The following is an 11,871-nucleotide window of genomic DNA, read 5'->3' as shown; positions in this document are numbered from 1 at the left end:
TCACTAAAACATTATTTATATTATGTGGCAATTCCCAAATTCATATCTATTACAGTGATAACAGGAAGTAGTATTATTGGCTCACCATAGCATAGCTTATAAATCCTATGCAGCTAATACACTCCCCTCTACTACTGTCTCTCAGGAACCCCTTCCACTATCTCAACTTTGACAGTCAAAACACTGTGTTGTCTGTAATCTACTTTCAAACACTTTGTGGATAGGAACATCTTTGTGTTTCTGTAAATCTAGTTGTGATAACATAATACTGAGTTTACTTTAATAATGGACACAGTCCAGGAGGAAGTGCTTCTTTCTGCACATTGTAATCAGAAACTAAAACTCAAAGGAAGCCACAGGAAGAACATCAGTCAGTCCTATCTTCATCAACCTCCAAGCACATTAGCTTGGCAGGATGGACAGGGGATGCTCTTTCTAAGGTGATGAGGATGATAGCCGGTGCATGAGCAATCCTACCAGAAGATCTCAGAGATGAGGATCTGCAGAGTACACACTGGTATCAGGATGACTTCCACCTTCAATCGGGGTCAGAAACCTGGCGTTCGTAGAGCTATTATCTGACCTGTCACCCATCTGTGAACATCTATCTCCCTCTTCCCAGTCTAGTGACATTGGAGGCAAGAAGGTCTTCAATATATCTAAAAGACTGAAAGTCCAGCCTCCCACAAGTCTCAGATCTGAAAGCAGAACTATACTTTGGTTTTCTTAAGAACAGCTATTTGTGAGTATAAATTAAACAGGTTTTGGTTAGTTACACCTGACCTGCTAATAGCATAGTTATGCTCTTAGAGGTTTCAGCTGCCTACAGCTCTAGCTAGCTAGCCACTGATGCCTATTAAAATAGCATAAGATGGAGATAGAGGGCACTTTATATTAAGTTGCCTGTACACGAGTGTGCCTAAACATGTGCTTGTGTCTCTGTGTATTGATTAACAAAAGGTAAAAGGATCAACATATTTTTTTTTCTAAAATACTTCTCCTGGCTTAAAAACTGAAAGGCAACAGGGAAGAGATGAGAACGAAGGTTCTCAAGTGAAATATGTTTTGATTTAACAGAACTAACATTTCTCGTCCCAGTATAAAATATCATTAGTTACTACACATAAGCTGGGACATGCAAAACACAGTTAGCAAATACATTGATCCAGATTACTTTTTTATAACAATATTTCCCATCTGAGAGATGACTCAAAATAAATCTGGCATCATTAAAAAAATGTATTGGTGAATTTGTTTCATCACATTTTAACTAGTATAGAGAGACATATTAAGTCTAAGTACCTTGCTCCCACACTCAATGCACAGAATTCCATGGTATCATCCTCATCAATTTGCTTTACCATTTAAAACAGTATCCGATAGCATAGATACACATGCACATATACACATCTTCTCAAAGCAGCAATGGAAATTTAAAATGCTGTTGAATCAGATAAGAATAAAATTGTGAATAATAACGCACAATCTACCTTGTTTTTTTCTACATTTCTCATTTTGAAAGGACACGAGGAGTTAGTTTTCAGTACTCTTGAGTGCACATATTCATGTGCAGAAAATGTTAATGAAGAGGCATGAATCCTATAGTGGAATATCTAAGAGCTGTCTACATACCCAAGCCCATCTTTGGAGTTACAATAAAAGGGTCCAGACTACTATATGTACCTGTATCCAAGATGGAACACAAAGACCCCCAAGTAACCTGAGGAGAGCTATATGCAAATGGCAACACACCCTCTTGTGTTTTAATCCACTAATATTTTGGGGGTCTTATTTCACTATGACACACGTTGATCATTTTTTAATTCCTACAAATGTTGATATATAATTTTAATCCAACCATTTGCATAAATCACACCCAACTGTTCACACATGCCAAATAGTGGCAGCAAACTGACTTACACATGTGTGTAGTGACAGTTTTTATGGGTACCTCCAGAACTGTCTTCTGAAAGATTTTATTAATATGGCTTATTTGAAATAATCATGGAAATGGATATTAACCCTGTCAGATCATTATTTGATATGCCTATCAGTCATTTAAATTTTAACGTATCTGATGAGCTGTAATATCTGCATGTGGCATTTAATTTTGAACTTTTTATTGTTAACTTACTTTGTGTTTAAAATTAATTTCCTGATGATATATTCTGTGTATATGTTTTAATTTTTGAATTTTCATACTGATTTCATTTTTTATGTGTACGAGTATTTGCCTGCTTATATATCTGTTTAATACATCCAAGGCTGGTCCCTGTAGCCAGAAAGGAATAGTAGAACTCCTAGTACTAGAGTAATAAATATTTTTAAGCATCTATATAGGACATGGGAATCAAACTCAGATCCTTTAGAAAAAAATGGCAAGCACTCTTAAACCATTGAGCTATTTTTGATTTCATTTTTGAAACAGGGTCTTGTGTAATCTAATCTAACCTCAATTTTTCTAAGTAGCTGAGGCAGACCTGGGACTTCCTGATGTTGATTTAATCTTTCATCTCTACCTACTGAGTACTGGGATTGCAAGCAAGCACCAGCATATCTGGCTTGATTTTTTTGTTTGGTTGGTTTGGTTTTTTGATTGTTTGTTGCTTTTTTGTCTTTACATGTTAGGTTTTTGTTTTTTGAGGTTTTCACATGTTTATGATACAAGCAATTTCTCAATCCCTTTCCTTGTCATCTGCAGCATCATTAGCTTTTATTTCTTTTCTTAGTAAAACCTATCCGACTTCTAGACTATGGAATCGGGAGCTTGGGTGTATTTAAGAGCTCTTTTCCACTCAGCAATCATAAAATGAGGCACAGTCTATCATCAGGTAACTTGTCTATAAAAATCTGTAACATAGTTGGGGTTTCTTTATGTTTCTTTTTTCAATGCTAGTTTTTTTCCTGTGATCATTTATAGATATATTTTACTTCTCTTCCATGTTTTCTATTCCACACTCTTGCTCCTTCACTTCCTTTCACAGTGGTCTGATCTTTATGATGAAGCTTCAGTGGCACATTAGGAAACCTGTCAGGCAAGTTGCCCATATTGTTCATTTCAATTCCATTTCACCAACTCTCACACAACCATAAAAGTATCCAGAGTCAGCCAGTTTAATACGGATCTTTGTTGTATTAAAACCTTAGATTACTGTGTACTGTAGATACAAGATGCCTCTAGGGCTCCTTCCATAGAGACAATTGGCTAATAACAGGAAAGGCAGTGTGGGGAACCTCCCCGCCTCCACCCTAAGGAGCTGCTTCCATACCTGCTTCTGAATAAATAAAGGCATTATCAACCCACCACACTATGAGCTCTCTGAGGTTCCTTTCCCGACCTTGTCAGGACCTCCTTGACCCACATCACCGTAAATCTTTGTCCTAGATTTGTTTTTAACCCCTTTGCTTCATATTTGTTTATCCTTAAGATCTGGTGCTGGTCAGATGATTTAGTGCATAAAGATCCTTACACATCAAGTATCCTCAACTATGATACCTAGAACAAATATGGTGGAATGTGAGGACCATTTCTTCAAGTTGTCCTTGAGCCTCTACATGCATGCTGTGACACTTCCCATTCCAATGATAGATAGATAGATAGATAGATAGATAGATAGATAGATAGATAGAGTAAATTTTTAAAAAAATCTAATTTTAAAACTTGATATCTATAATTCTGCCTGTACTTTGGGAAAATCTGAACCCATAATGATTTGGAGAGAATGTATATGTTTAAATTATTGTCTTCAAGTTTCTAATAGGTGAAAATTTTCTTTTTTAATGGTAGTTCATTGATCTTCATGTAAGAAGTTACAGGAAGTGAATCTGTAATCAGTTTGTTCATACTAGAAACCTACACCATCCTCAATGACACCATATCTAAGAATATAGAAAGAGTTCCAGGAAATGTCAAGTTTGGTACCTTGGCGACTGGAACAGGAAGACACCAGGACTGGGAAGAGAATGGAGTGAATGACAGAAGGGGAGCCTGAGTTCAGATCTGCTGCTCGGCGGCAGCCCACCTCACCATGAGTACAAGCCAGTCCATCTGGCTATGTTTCCATATTTTCTATATGTTGTGTTGTTACTCCTTCCACAGATGTATACAATATTTTGTTTACAACCATCCTTCCCTAGAAATATTAAAGTTTGAATCTGATCAGAAAATGTTTAATATATTGGATATATGTTAAAAATTATCTTAGCCTTAATAATTTTCCTGTTTTCAAAGTTATAAGATATGAAATGATAATATATTTTAAAGCCAAATATTTGCTATTATGTGTGCCATGCCTCAAACCATCATCAGAAGCTTGCTCAATGCAAACATGAATGGTCCCTGAGCAAAGATGTTTTTGTCCCAGACTGGAATTGACACGTTGCTCTTCCTTCCCCAAATGAGAGTGAGAGAAGCTAAGAATCTCTCTCTCTCTCTCTCTCTCTCTCTCTCTCTCTCTCTCTCTCTCTCTCATTTTGCTCATATAACAGAAAGGAATTCATTTCACACTTTACATTAATGGCATTATATTACTGAATAACTTATAAAATGAAGATATGCTTCAAAAAATCTACATTGTCCTGTATATTTTTTATTTTTTTATTGGTTATTTGTTTTATTTACATTTCAAATGTTATCTCCCATCCTGATTTCTCTCTGAGAACCCTGCATCCCACTTCCACTCCCCCTGCCTCCACTAGGGTACTCCCCCACCCACATGCCCACTACCGCCTCACCTCTCTAGCATTCCCCTACTCTGGGCCATCAAACCTTCACTGGACCAAGGGCCTCCCCTCCTTTTGATGCCAGACAGGGCCATCCTCTGCTACATATGCGACTGGAGCCATATGATCAAAACATAGAAAATCCAATATTTTCTGAAAATATTACTTACAGAAAGCAAAGACGATAATTATATTAAACCTATATTCAAAAATCAAGTATTCCAGACTAGAATAAAAAAATGAATTTAATACGGTCCTAGAAAATAATCCAGTATATCCTGTGCTATTATACAAAAGTAAAGGACACTTGATTTTCAAATAAGAAGGAGTTTTATTATAAAAATAAAGATCTATAAGGCCCTTGCTATGCGTTGACAGTCTTTCCTAACACTCATGTTGTTAGTTGGAGTTCGCCTGCAAAGCCTTGGGTGTAGAAGTGCAGGTGGACATGTATTCCTACATTGTGCATCTGTGCACTAAGGATGTGAGCTATAGAGTCAAGTAAGATGATTATATGTCCTTGAGGACGAAAAAAAGTAGCTTGGCATCACTTTCCTCTTACCAAATGCCTGCTGATCACATTGCATTGAGGATCAGAAAGTCCATGCTAGACCTGTTCAACATGGTATTTTGTTAGCAGGAACTAGTTTTTATTTCATAGGTTAACAGCTTTAGGTAATTTGCCTGATTTCATCCTTTGTATATTTAGGAAAATTCATAAAAAACATGACCATTTCATATGTGTTAAGATCTGAGGTTTATATGAATTGAAGAAAGAAGGTTTGTAAGAATAAGGTTTTTAAGACACACATACAAATGCACATGCACATGCACGCACACACAAAGAGAGCAGGGAAGGGGGAGAAGGAGGGAAAGGGGGAGAGAAAGAGGAAGGAAGGGAGAGAGAGCTTTGAAAGAGCTGCAGGCGTCTCTCCAGTGCTTTAGTGTCATACAGGGGCAGCATAAGATAGAGCTTCAATAGTGGTGTAGTGTGCTCAGTTCTGATGGTTAATTAATCTAAATGTAATTCATTAGAAATTTTGTTGGGGAGAGAGGCCCCTTGGTCTTGCAAACTTTATATGACCCATACAGGGGAACGCCAGAGCCAAGAAATGGGAGTGGGTGGGCAGGGGAGCAGGGTGGGGGGAGGGTATAGGGGACATTCGGGATAACATTTGAAATGTGAATGAAGAAAATATCTAATAGAATAAGTTTTAAAAAAGAAATTTGTTTCTTCCTTTTTACTTGACTGCTCTGTCTCATTTTCTCCATATTAATTTTCAGGAAATATTGAGTTACAGATTTTTCTGTTCAGGTATATTGATCAATAGTGAGGGTCAGAAATGTTCTATTCAATCGGTCCAAACACTGATTTATTTAAAATGAAATTATTTTATTATTTTATCTATATGACTATCTTTTTTCCTGTGTGTATGCCTGTGCACCATATACATGCCTAGTGCTGACAGAGGACATAAGAGGTACTGAATCCCTGAAACTGGGGTTGCATAGTGTTCTAACCTGTCCGTGGGCATTGGAAGTTGAATCAGGATCTTCCGGAAGAGTGGCCAGTGCTCTTACCTGCTGACCTATCTCTCCAGCCCAGAACCATGCATCCTTAAACTGTATATGTATATTTTTCATTTTGGGAGACAACAGTTATAAGGCTTTCATAGAATTTATATAATGCAGACCATGTCTCCATTTGTGACATCATCTTTACACTAAGCACACAGCAACAATACCTCAGTATATCAAATCCCTTATATTTTAGGGTCTTTACAGCCCATACAATCATCTGAATAATTTCACATGTCTTTGAACAGTTGATGATAAGTCACTTTTCAGATTTCATTTCACCTGTTTACATTTAATGAATAATACATTTTTAAAGCAGAAGAAAAACTTCTATGAAAAATTTCAAAGAATATCAAGGCTAATTTTTGATTTCGTTTTTGGCATACTACCTTGCTTCTTAGAGCTGATTGTCCTCATTTTATGCTCCTCTTTGACAAGCTTCTCCAAGGTTTTATTTTGTGAAAACATAATATTAGTTTGAAAGACAGCCACACATTTAATTAAAAATCAGGAAATGTTGTGTGGAAGAGTTTGGATTGCTATCTCTGAGGGGAATGGCAATTTCCTTAAAATTGTATGATCCAAGTCTTACTCTGATTTCAGAATTTTCCTATATGCTTCTATTATCATCATGCACAGTCCTGTGTTGCAGAGTATCATGGGCCCTCTCATGGACCACTAGCGTGAGTTCTGTTTAGTATGCTGTATGACACAGTGTTTGAAAATATGGAACCCTCTTTTGTATGGCACACCCATTCAAATTCTGAGATCTTTAGAGAAAACTGATGAAATCTATGTCTTGGGGACACCTATAGGTGAAAAATAGATTTGAACTAGGCATAATCGCCCACGTACATAATCCCAGAATTTAGCAGCTTACAGCAGGAAGATTACAGTAAAGCATAAGTCAGTGTTGACTACTCTTCCCCATGCCCCAAGGGAAAATATCCCTGTCAGCACACACACACACACACACACACACACACAGAGAGAGAGAGAGAGAGAGAGAGAGAGAGAGAGAGAGAGAGAGAGAGAGAGAGAGAGAGAGAGAGAGAGAGAAATGATACTGGGTTACCTTACCTGGTTTCTATAATAAAGCAAGACACTATCTGACTTGTATAAGGAAAAGAGTACCACAGTCCATGAGAATTAAAGAGTAATTTATAGTAACTCAATCAACTGAAGCAAAGTCATAGAAACAAATCTATAGAGTCCTCAAGCAGGGAGATCATTTAGAAATTTATAGTTAGCTGTGTCTAAGGATTTCTAGATTGTTCCTAATGATCTGTATCCCAGTCTTCAGACTCTTTTTATCATAAGAGGAAATGTAGGTGCTTACCAAGGACACCAGAGATCACCTTTCTGTGATCCCTGCCAAATCCCAGAGATGAGGACAGTTGGCAAAGGACACTTCTTGTGGAAGAGATAATTAATTCTCATGACTATTTGAACACTGGCTAATTCTGCCACATCTGTGTTTTGTTTATCACACTTTATGATTCTTAAGATTTGAATAATGTAGATTGATGTGGTAATACAAATGTCTACCTCCACATGAATCATATTTTGTAAACTCTAGAGGGAAACAAGTAGCTGTCTCTTGCTAAGGCTCTTACACCCATCATTGTCACCTTACATGAATTATAATTATAATTAGTCATTAAGAGAATGCATTTTGTAGACTAATAATCATCCCTAACTGGCTTAACCTTATATCTCTCTGTTTTTCATTTGTTGAGTACCTTACAGATTCCTAATATATCCTTCTTTGTTGAATTTTATGCATCAATCAAACTATTCTGATTAATTTTGATAACTTTGTAGGGATTCAATAAATATATAGGGGTAGACATAAAAAAATTCCTGATGATATACACATACACTAATATCTGAGCTATCAATCACAAAGTGTCAAAGATCTCACATAGAATTTGTTTTATATAATGAAGGGAGGGATAGACACTATATTCTCAGCAATATGTGATTCAAATGGAATGTAAATTTTATAAGCTCACTGATTTTGTTTAGTTTAGTACATAGGTAAATTTTGATGAGCATCCTCAAGGTCAATAGGCAGTTGGTAGTATTTTTTGTGCCAAGTAATTGGCTTAGGACTTCTGATAACGTAACATTGAAAACAAACAATCCCATCTTCCATTTCTGGAACTTATCATGCAGTGTGTGAGACAAACTCCCGAAGAAGAAGAAACCATTATAAGACTTATTACATCCAGGAGGAGATTCAGGTATGATAATGCGGAAAGGAATAGCAGCTATTGAGAACTGCACATCAACTCTAATTGTGGCAACCTGGCAAAATTCTAATACTGTTATTAGTATTAAGATTATTGATACTAATTGCTAAGTAATATTTATAATACCTTTAAATGTAAATATGATCTCCTGAAGCACAGGTAATCTCAAATGGCCTGTCACAAGAACTTAATTTCATAATAGTCTTTTTTTTCAATAGTACTCTTTGTTATGAAGTTTTGTGAGTAATTCAGATGGAGAGAAATATGAAAGGGTGGTTACTCCACTTAGCTCTGTGACTGAAGTATTATTTCTAGGAGAAATAATAGAGTGATTCTATGATTGGCTTTCACAATAGCACCTATATATTGTAGTCCCTTGGGAAACTGCCAGAGTAGAAATAAAAATAGAGAAGAAAGAAGAAAAATTTTCTGGTCCTGACTCCAAGTTCACGATAAATTCAGTCTCTGATGGTTGGACCCCAAAACGAGTCTTGAAAAGCAAATCTGCCCAAGTGGATGTTCTGTGTTTTCCCAAGTGGAAACATTATCATAGTTTGGTGAAACAGGTTCATGTTCTTCAATCTAAGGATAACTGGGGACAGAGCTAAGATTTGAATCTCTAAAAACCTCCAGGATCTAGCTGCATTACATGTCTCAGCTTCTCTCTGGATACTGCGCCTTTGCAGTAGATATTGTGCGCCGGGGGTCTTCCTACACATAAGCAGAGATGCCAGATGCCTAGTTGTGGCTGCTCAATGGGGTTGTCTGTGGACAGCATGTTCTAGAATCCAGGGAGAGGTTTCAAACCTCAGACTTTGTAATTCCAATCCCCCTGTTCAGAAGATCTCAATGTAATGAAAATGTGCAATAAAGTCTGAGAATCTATATTCTTATTCTCACACATGTTAGAATCACCCATGGGATTTTATTTTTAAGCCATCCATGTACTTACCTCAGGATACTTCCTGTAAAATCTTTTCTCTAAGGTTTTATAAATTCTTTGAAATCTTCTACGGTGTACTTTGCTCACATTCTACCCCCAATCATTTCCAGATCCAGCTTCTTTTCTCTGCTTACCCAACTCTGTACCTTCTTTTATTTGCCGCATCAAGCCTTATTTGTGGCACCTGAATCCTCTTGGATGTGTGATCTTCCACTGGAGAATTGTTGACCTACCAGGGGCAACACTTTTAAAGAAACCCGCCTTTCTCTCTCCTAGTAATGATTCCTCCATTGAAAATGGGGTTTTGTGCTTCACTCTCCTCTCCTTGCAGGGACTTTGTATGTCTTAAGCTTGCAGAGGCCTTGCTCGTACCATCACTATTGTGAGTTTACAGGGACAACCATACTCCTTTGTATTGAAAAGACTGTTTCTTTGTAGTCTCCCCCTGCCTAATCTTACTGTCATGATCTGACTACTTTCTCTTCCTCCCTGACAGCTTGAGGGAGGATTTATGATGACTTATAGGGGCTGCATTCTGAGGAGTCTACATTCTCTTATTCTCGGCACTTGGCCATGGTGCATTCTTGAGAATGAGTGTTGTCTTGTTTTACTCAACTTGACACAAGCTAGAGTTATCAGCTAAGAGAGAAACACAGTGCAGAAAACACCTCTATAAAATCTGTAAGAGCCTATAGTGCCATATAGAGTATTTTCTTTATTAGTGATTGACGTGGGAAGGCTCAACCACTCTAGGTGGCTCCATCCCTTTGCAGGTGGTCTTAGGCTATATACGAAAGTAGACTAAGCATGCCAAGAGGAGCACACTGGTTGGTAGTTTTCTTCTATTATTTCCGCTTCAGTTCCTGCATCTACATTCATGCTCTGAATTCTTTATTCTGACATCCTTCAGTGATGGAGTGTGGGCTACGTGTAAGCTTTTGGTTTTGGTCTTTATAACAGAAATAGAAACCTTAACTAAGACATAAATTATTACCAGAACTAGGATATTACTGTGACAGACCTAGTCATTTGAGTGCATGAATTAAGACAGGACTTTGCTGACGCTATGGTGTGCTTATAGACAGGAGCCTAGCATACTTGTCCTCTGAGAGGTTCATCAAGCCTGAGACAGATGCAGATACTTACACTTAACCAATGGACTGAAGTCAGGGACCCCTGTGTTTGAATTCCCGGGAAAAGTGGAAGAAACTGAGGAGGGGGGGGGGATCCATAGGAAGACCAGCAGTCTCAAGTAACTCTGACCCCTGAGATCTCTCAGACACTGAACCACCAACCAGTCAGCATACATGAGATGATCTGAGCCTCTCCACCTCCCAACACACACATATAGCAGAGGACTGCCTGGTCTAGCCTCAGTGGGAGAAGATGTGCTTAACTAGAGACTTGAGGCTCCAGGGGGTGGGGAGGCCTGGGGTGGAGGCTTCCTCTTGGAGACAGGGGGTGGAGGAATGGGATGAGGAACTTTGGGAGGGCAAACTGGAAGGGGAGCAATGGCTGGACTATAAAAAATTAAAAGTAACTGAAAAAGAAAAGGAAACAAAAAGACAGGACTTTGCCACTTAGCGCTAAAAAAGCCATTGAGTGTTGAGAGCTTAGTGATCTATTGTAGTAGGAACATAGAAGAAAATGCTTATAGAAGTAACAATGGAAGACTAGCTTCTGAGGTTTGAGAAGAAAATTTGAAGTCCTTTAAAGAATCTATTGGGTCCATTAAATATTTAGAAATAACAGTCTGTGATTCTGGTTATCTGGGGCTGAAGAATTGGCTCTGATTAATAAGAGATCAGAACTACTGAAGTAAAATTTTTGCTCTGCTGGAAAAATTGATACTGGTCGACTAGGTCTGAAGAAACAGTTGTGATTAAAAGGCCCTTGGTCCTATGAAGTATAGGGTCCTGCCCCAGTATAGGGGAATGCCAGGGCCAGGAAGGAGTGGTGGGTTGGTGAGCAGGAAGAGGGGGAGGGAATAGGGGTTTTGGGAGGGGAAATCAGGAAAGGGGATAACATTTGAGATGTAAATAAAGAAAATATCTAACTTTAAAAAAAAGAATAATTAAAAAAAAAGCGACCAGAGTCATTGAAGAAAAATATAATAGGAAGTGTTTTCTTGAGGGAGGTCAGCACACAGAACGTATGATCCAGAGGATAAAGGCTGTACCTTGTACTATCACTGAACCTGGCAATATGTTAAAGTGTTTGAATTTTTAAAGACTGTGGGTTTTTTTTAAAGTTTGGAATATGGTTTATATCAATATTTTGATATTAATACGAAATCCTGGAGATGAACAAGTAATGCAAAGTTATTATTAGATAGTGTGTGGATGTCTGTGTGTGTGTGTGTGTGTGTGTGTG

Source organism: Mus pahari, chromosome 5 (genome assembly GCF_900095145.1).
Source record: "Mus pahari chromosome 5, PAHARI_EIJ_v1.1, whole genome shotgun sequence".
NCBI lineage: Eukaryota > Metazoa > Chordata > Mammalia > Rodentia > Muridae > Mus > Mus pahari.
This window is presented reverse-complemented; position numbering follows the sequence as displayed.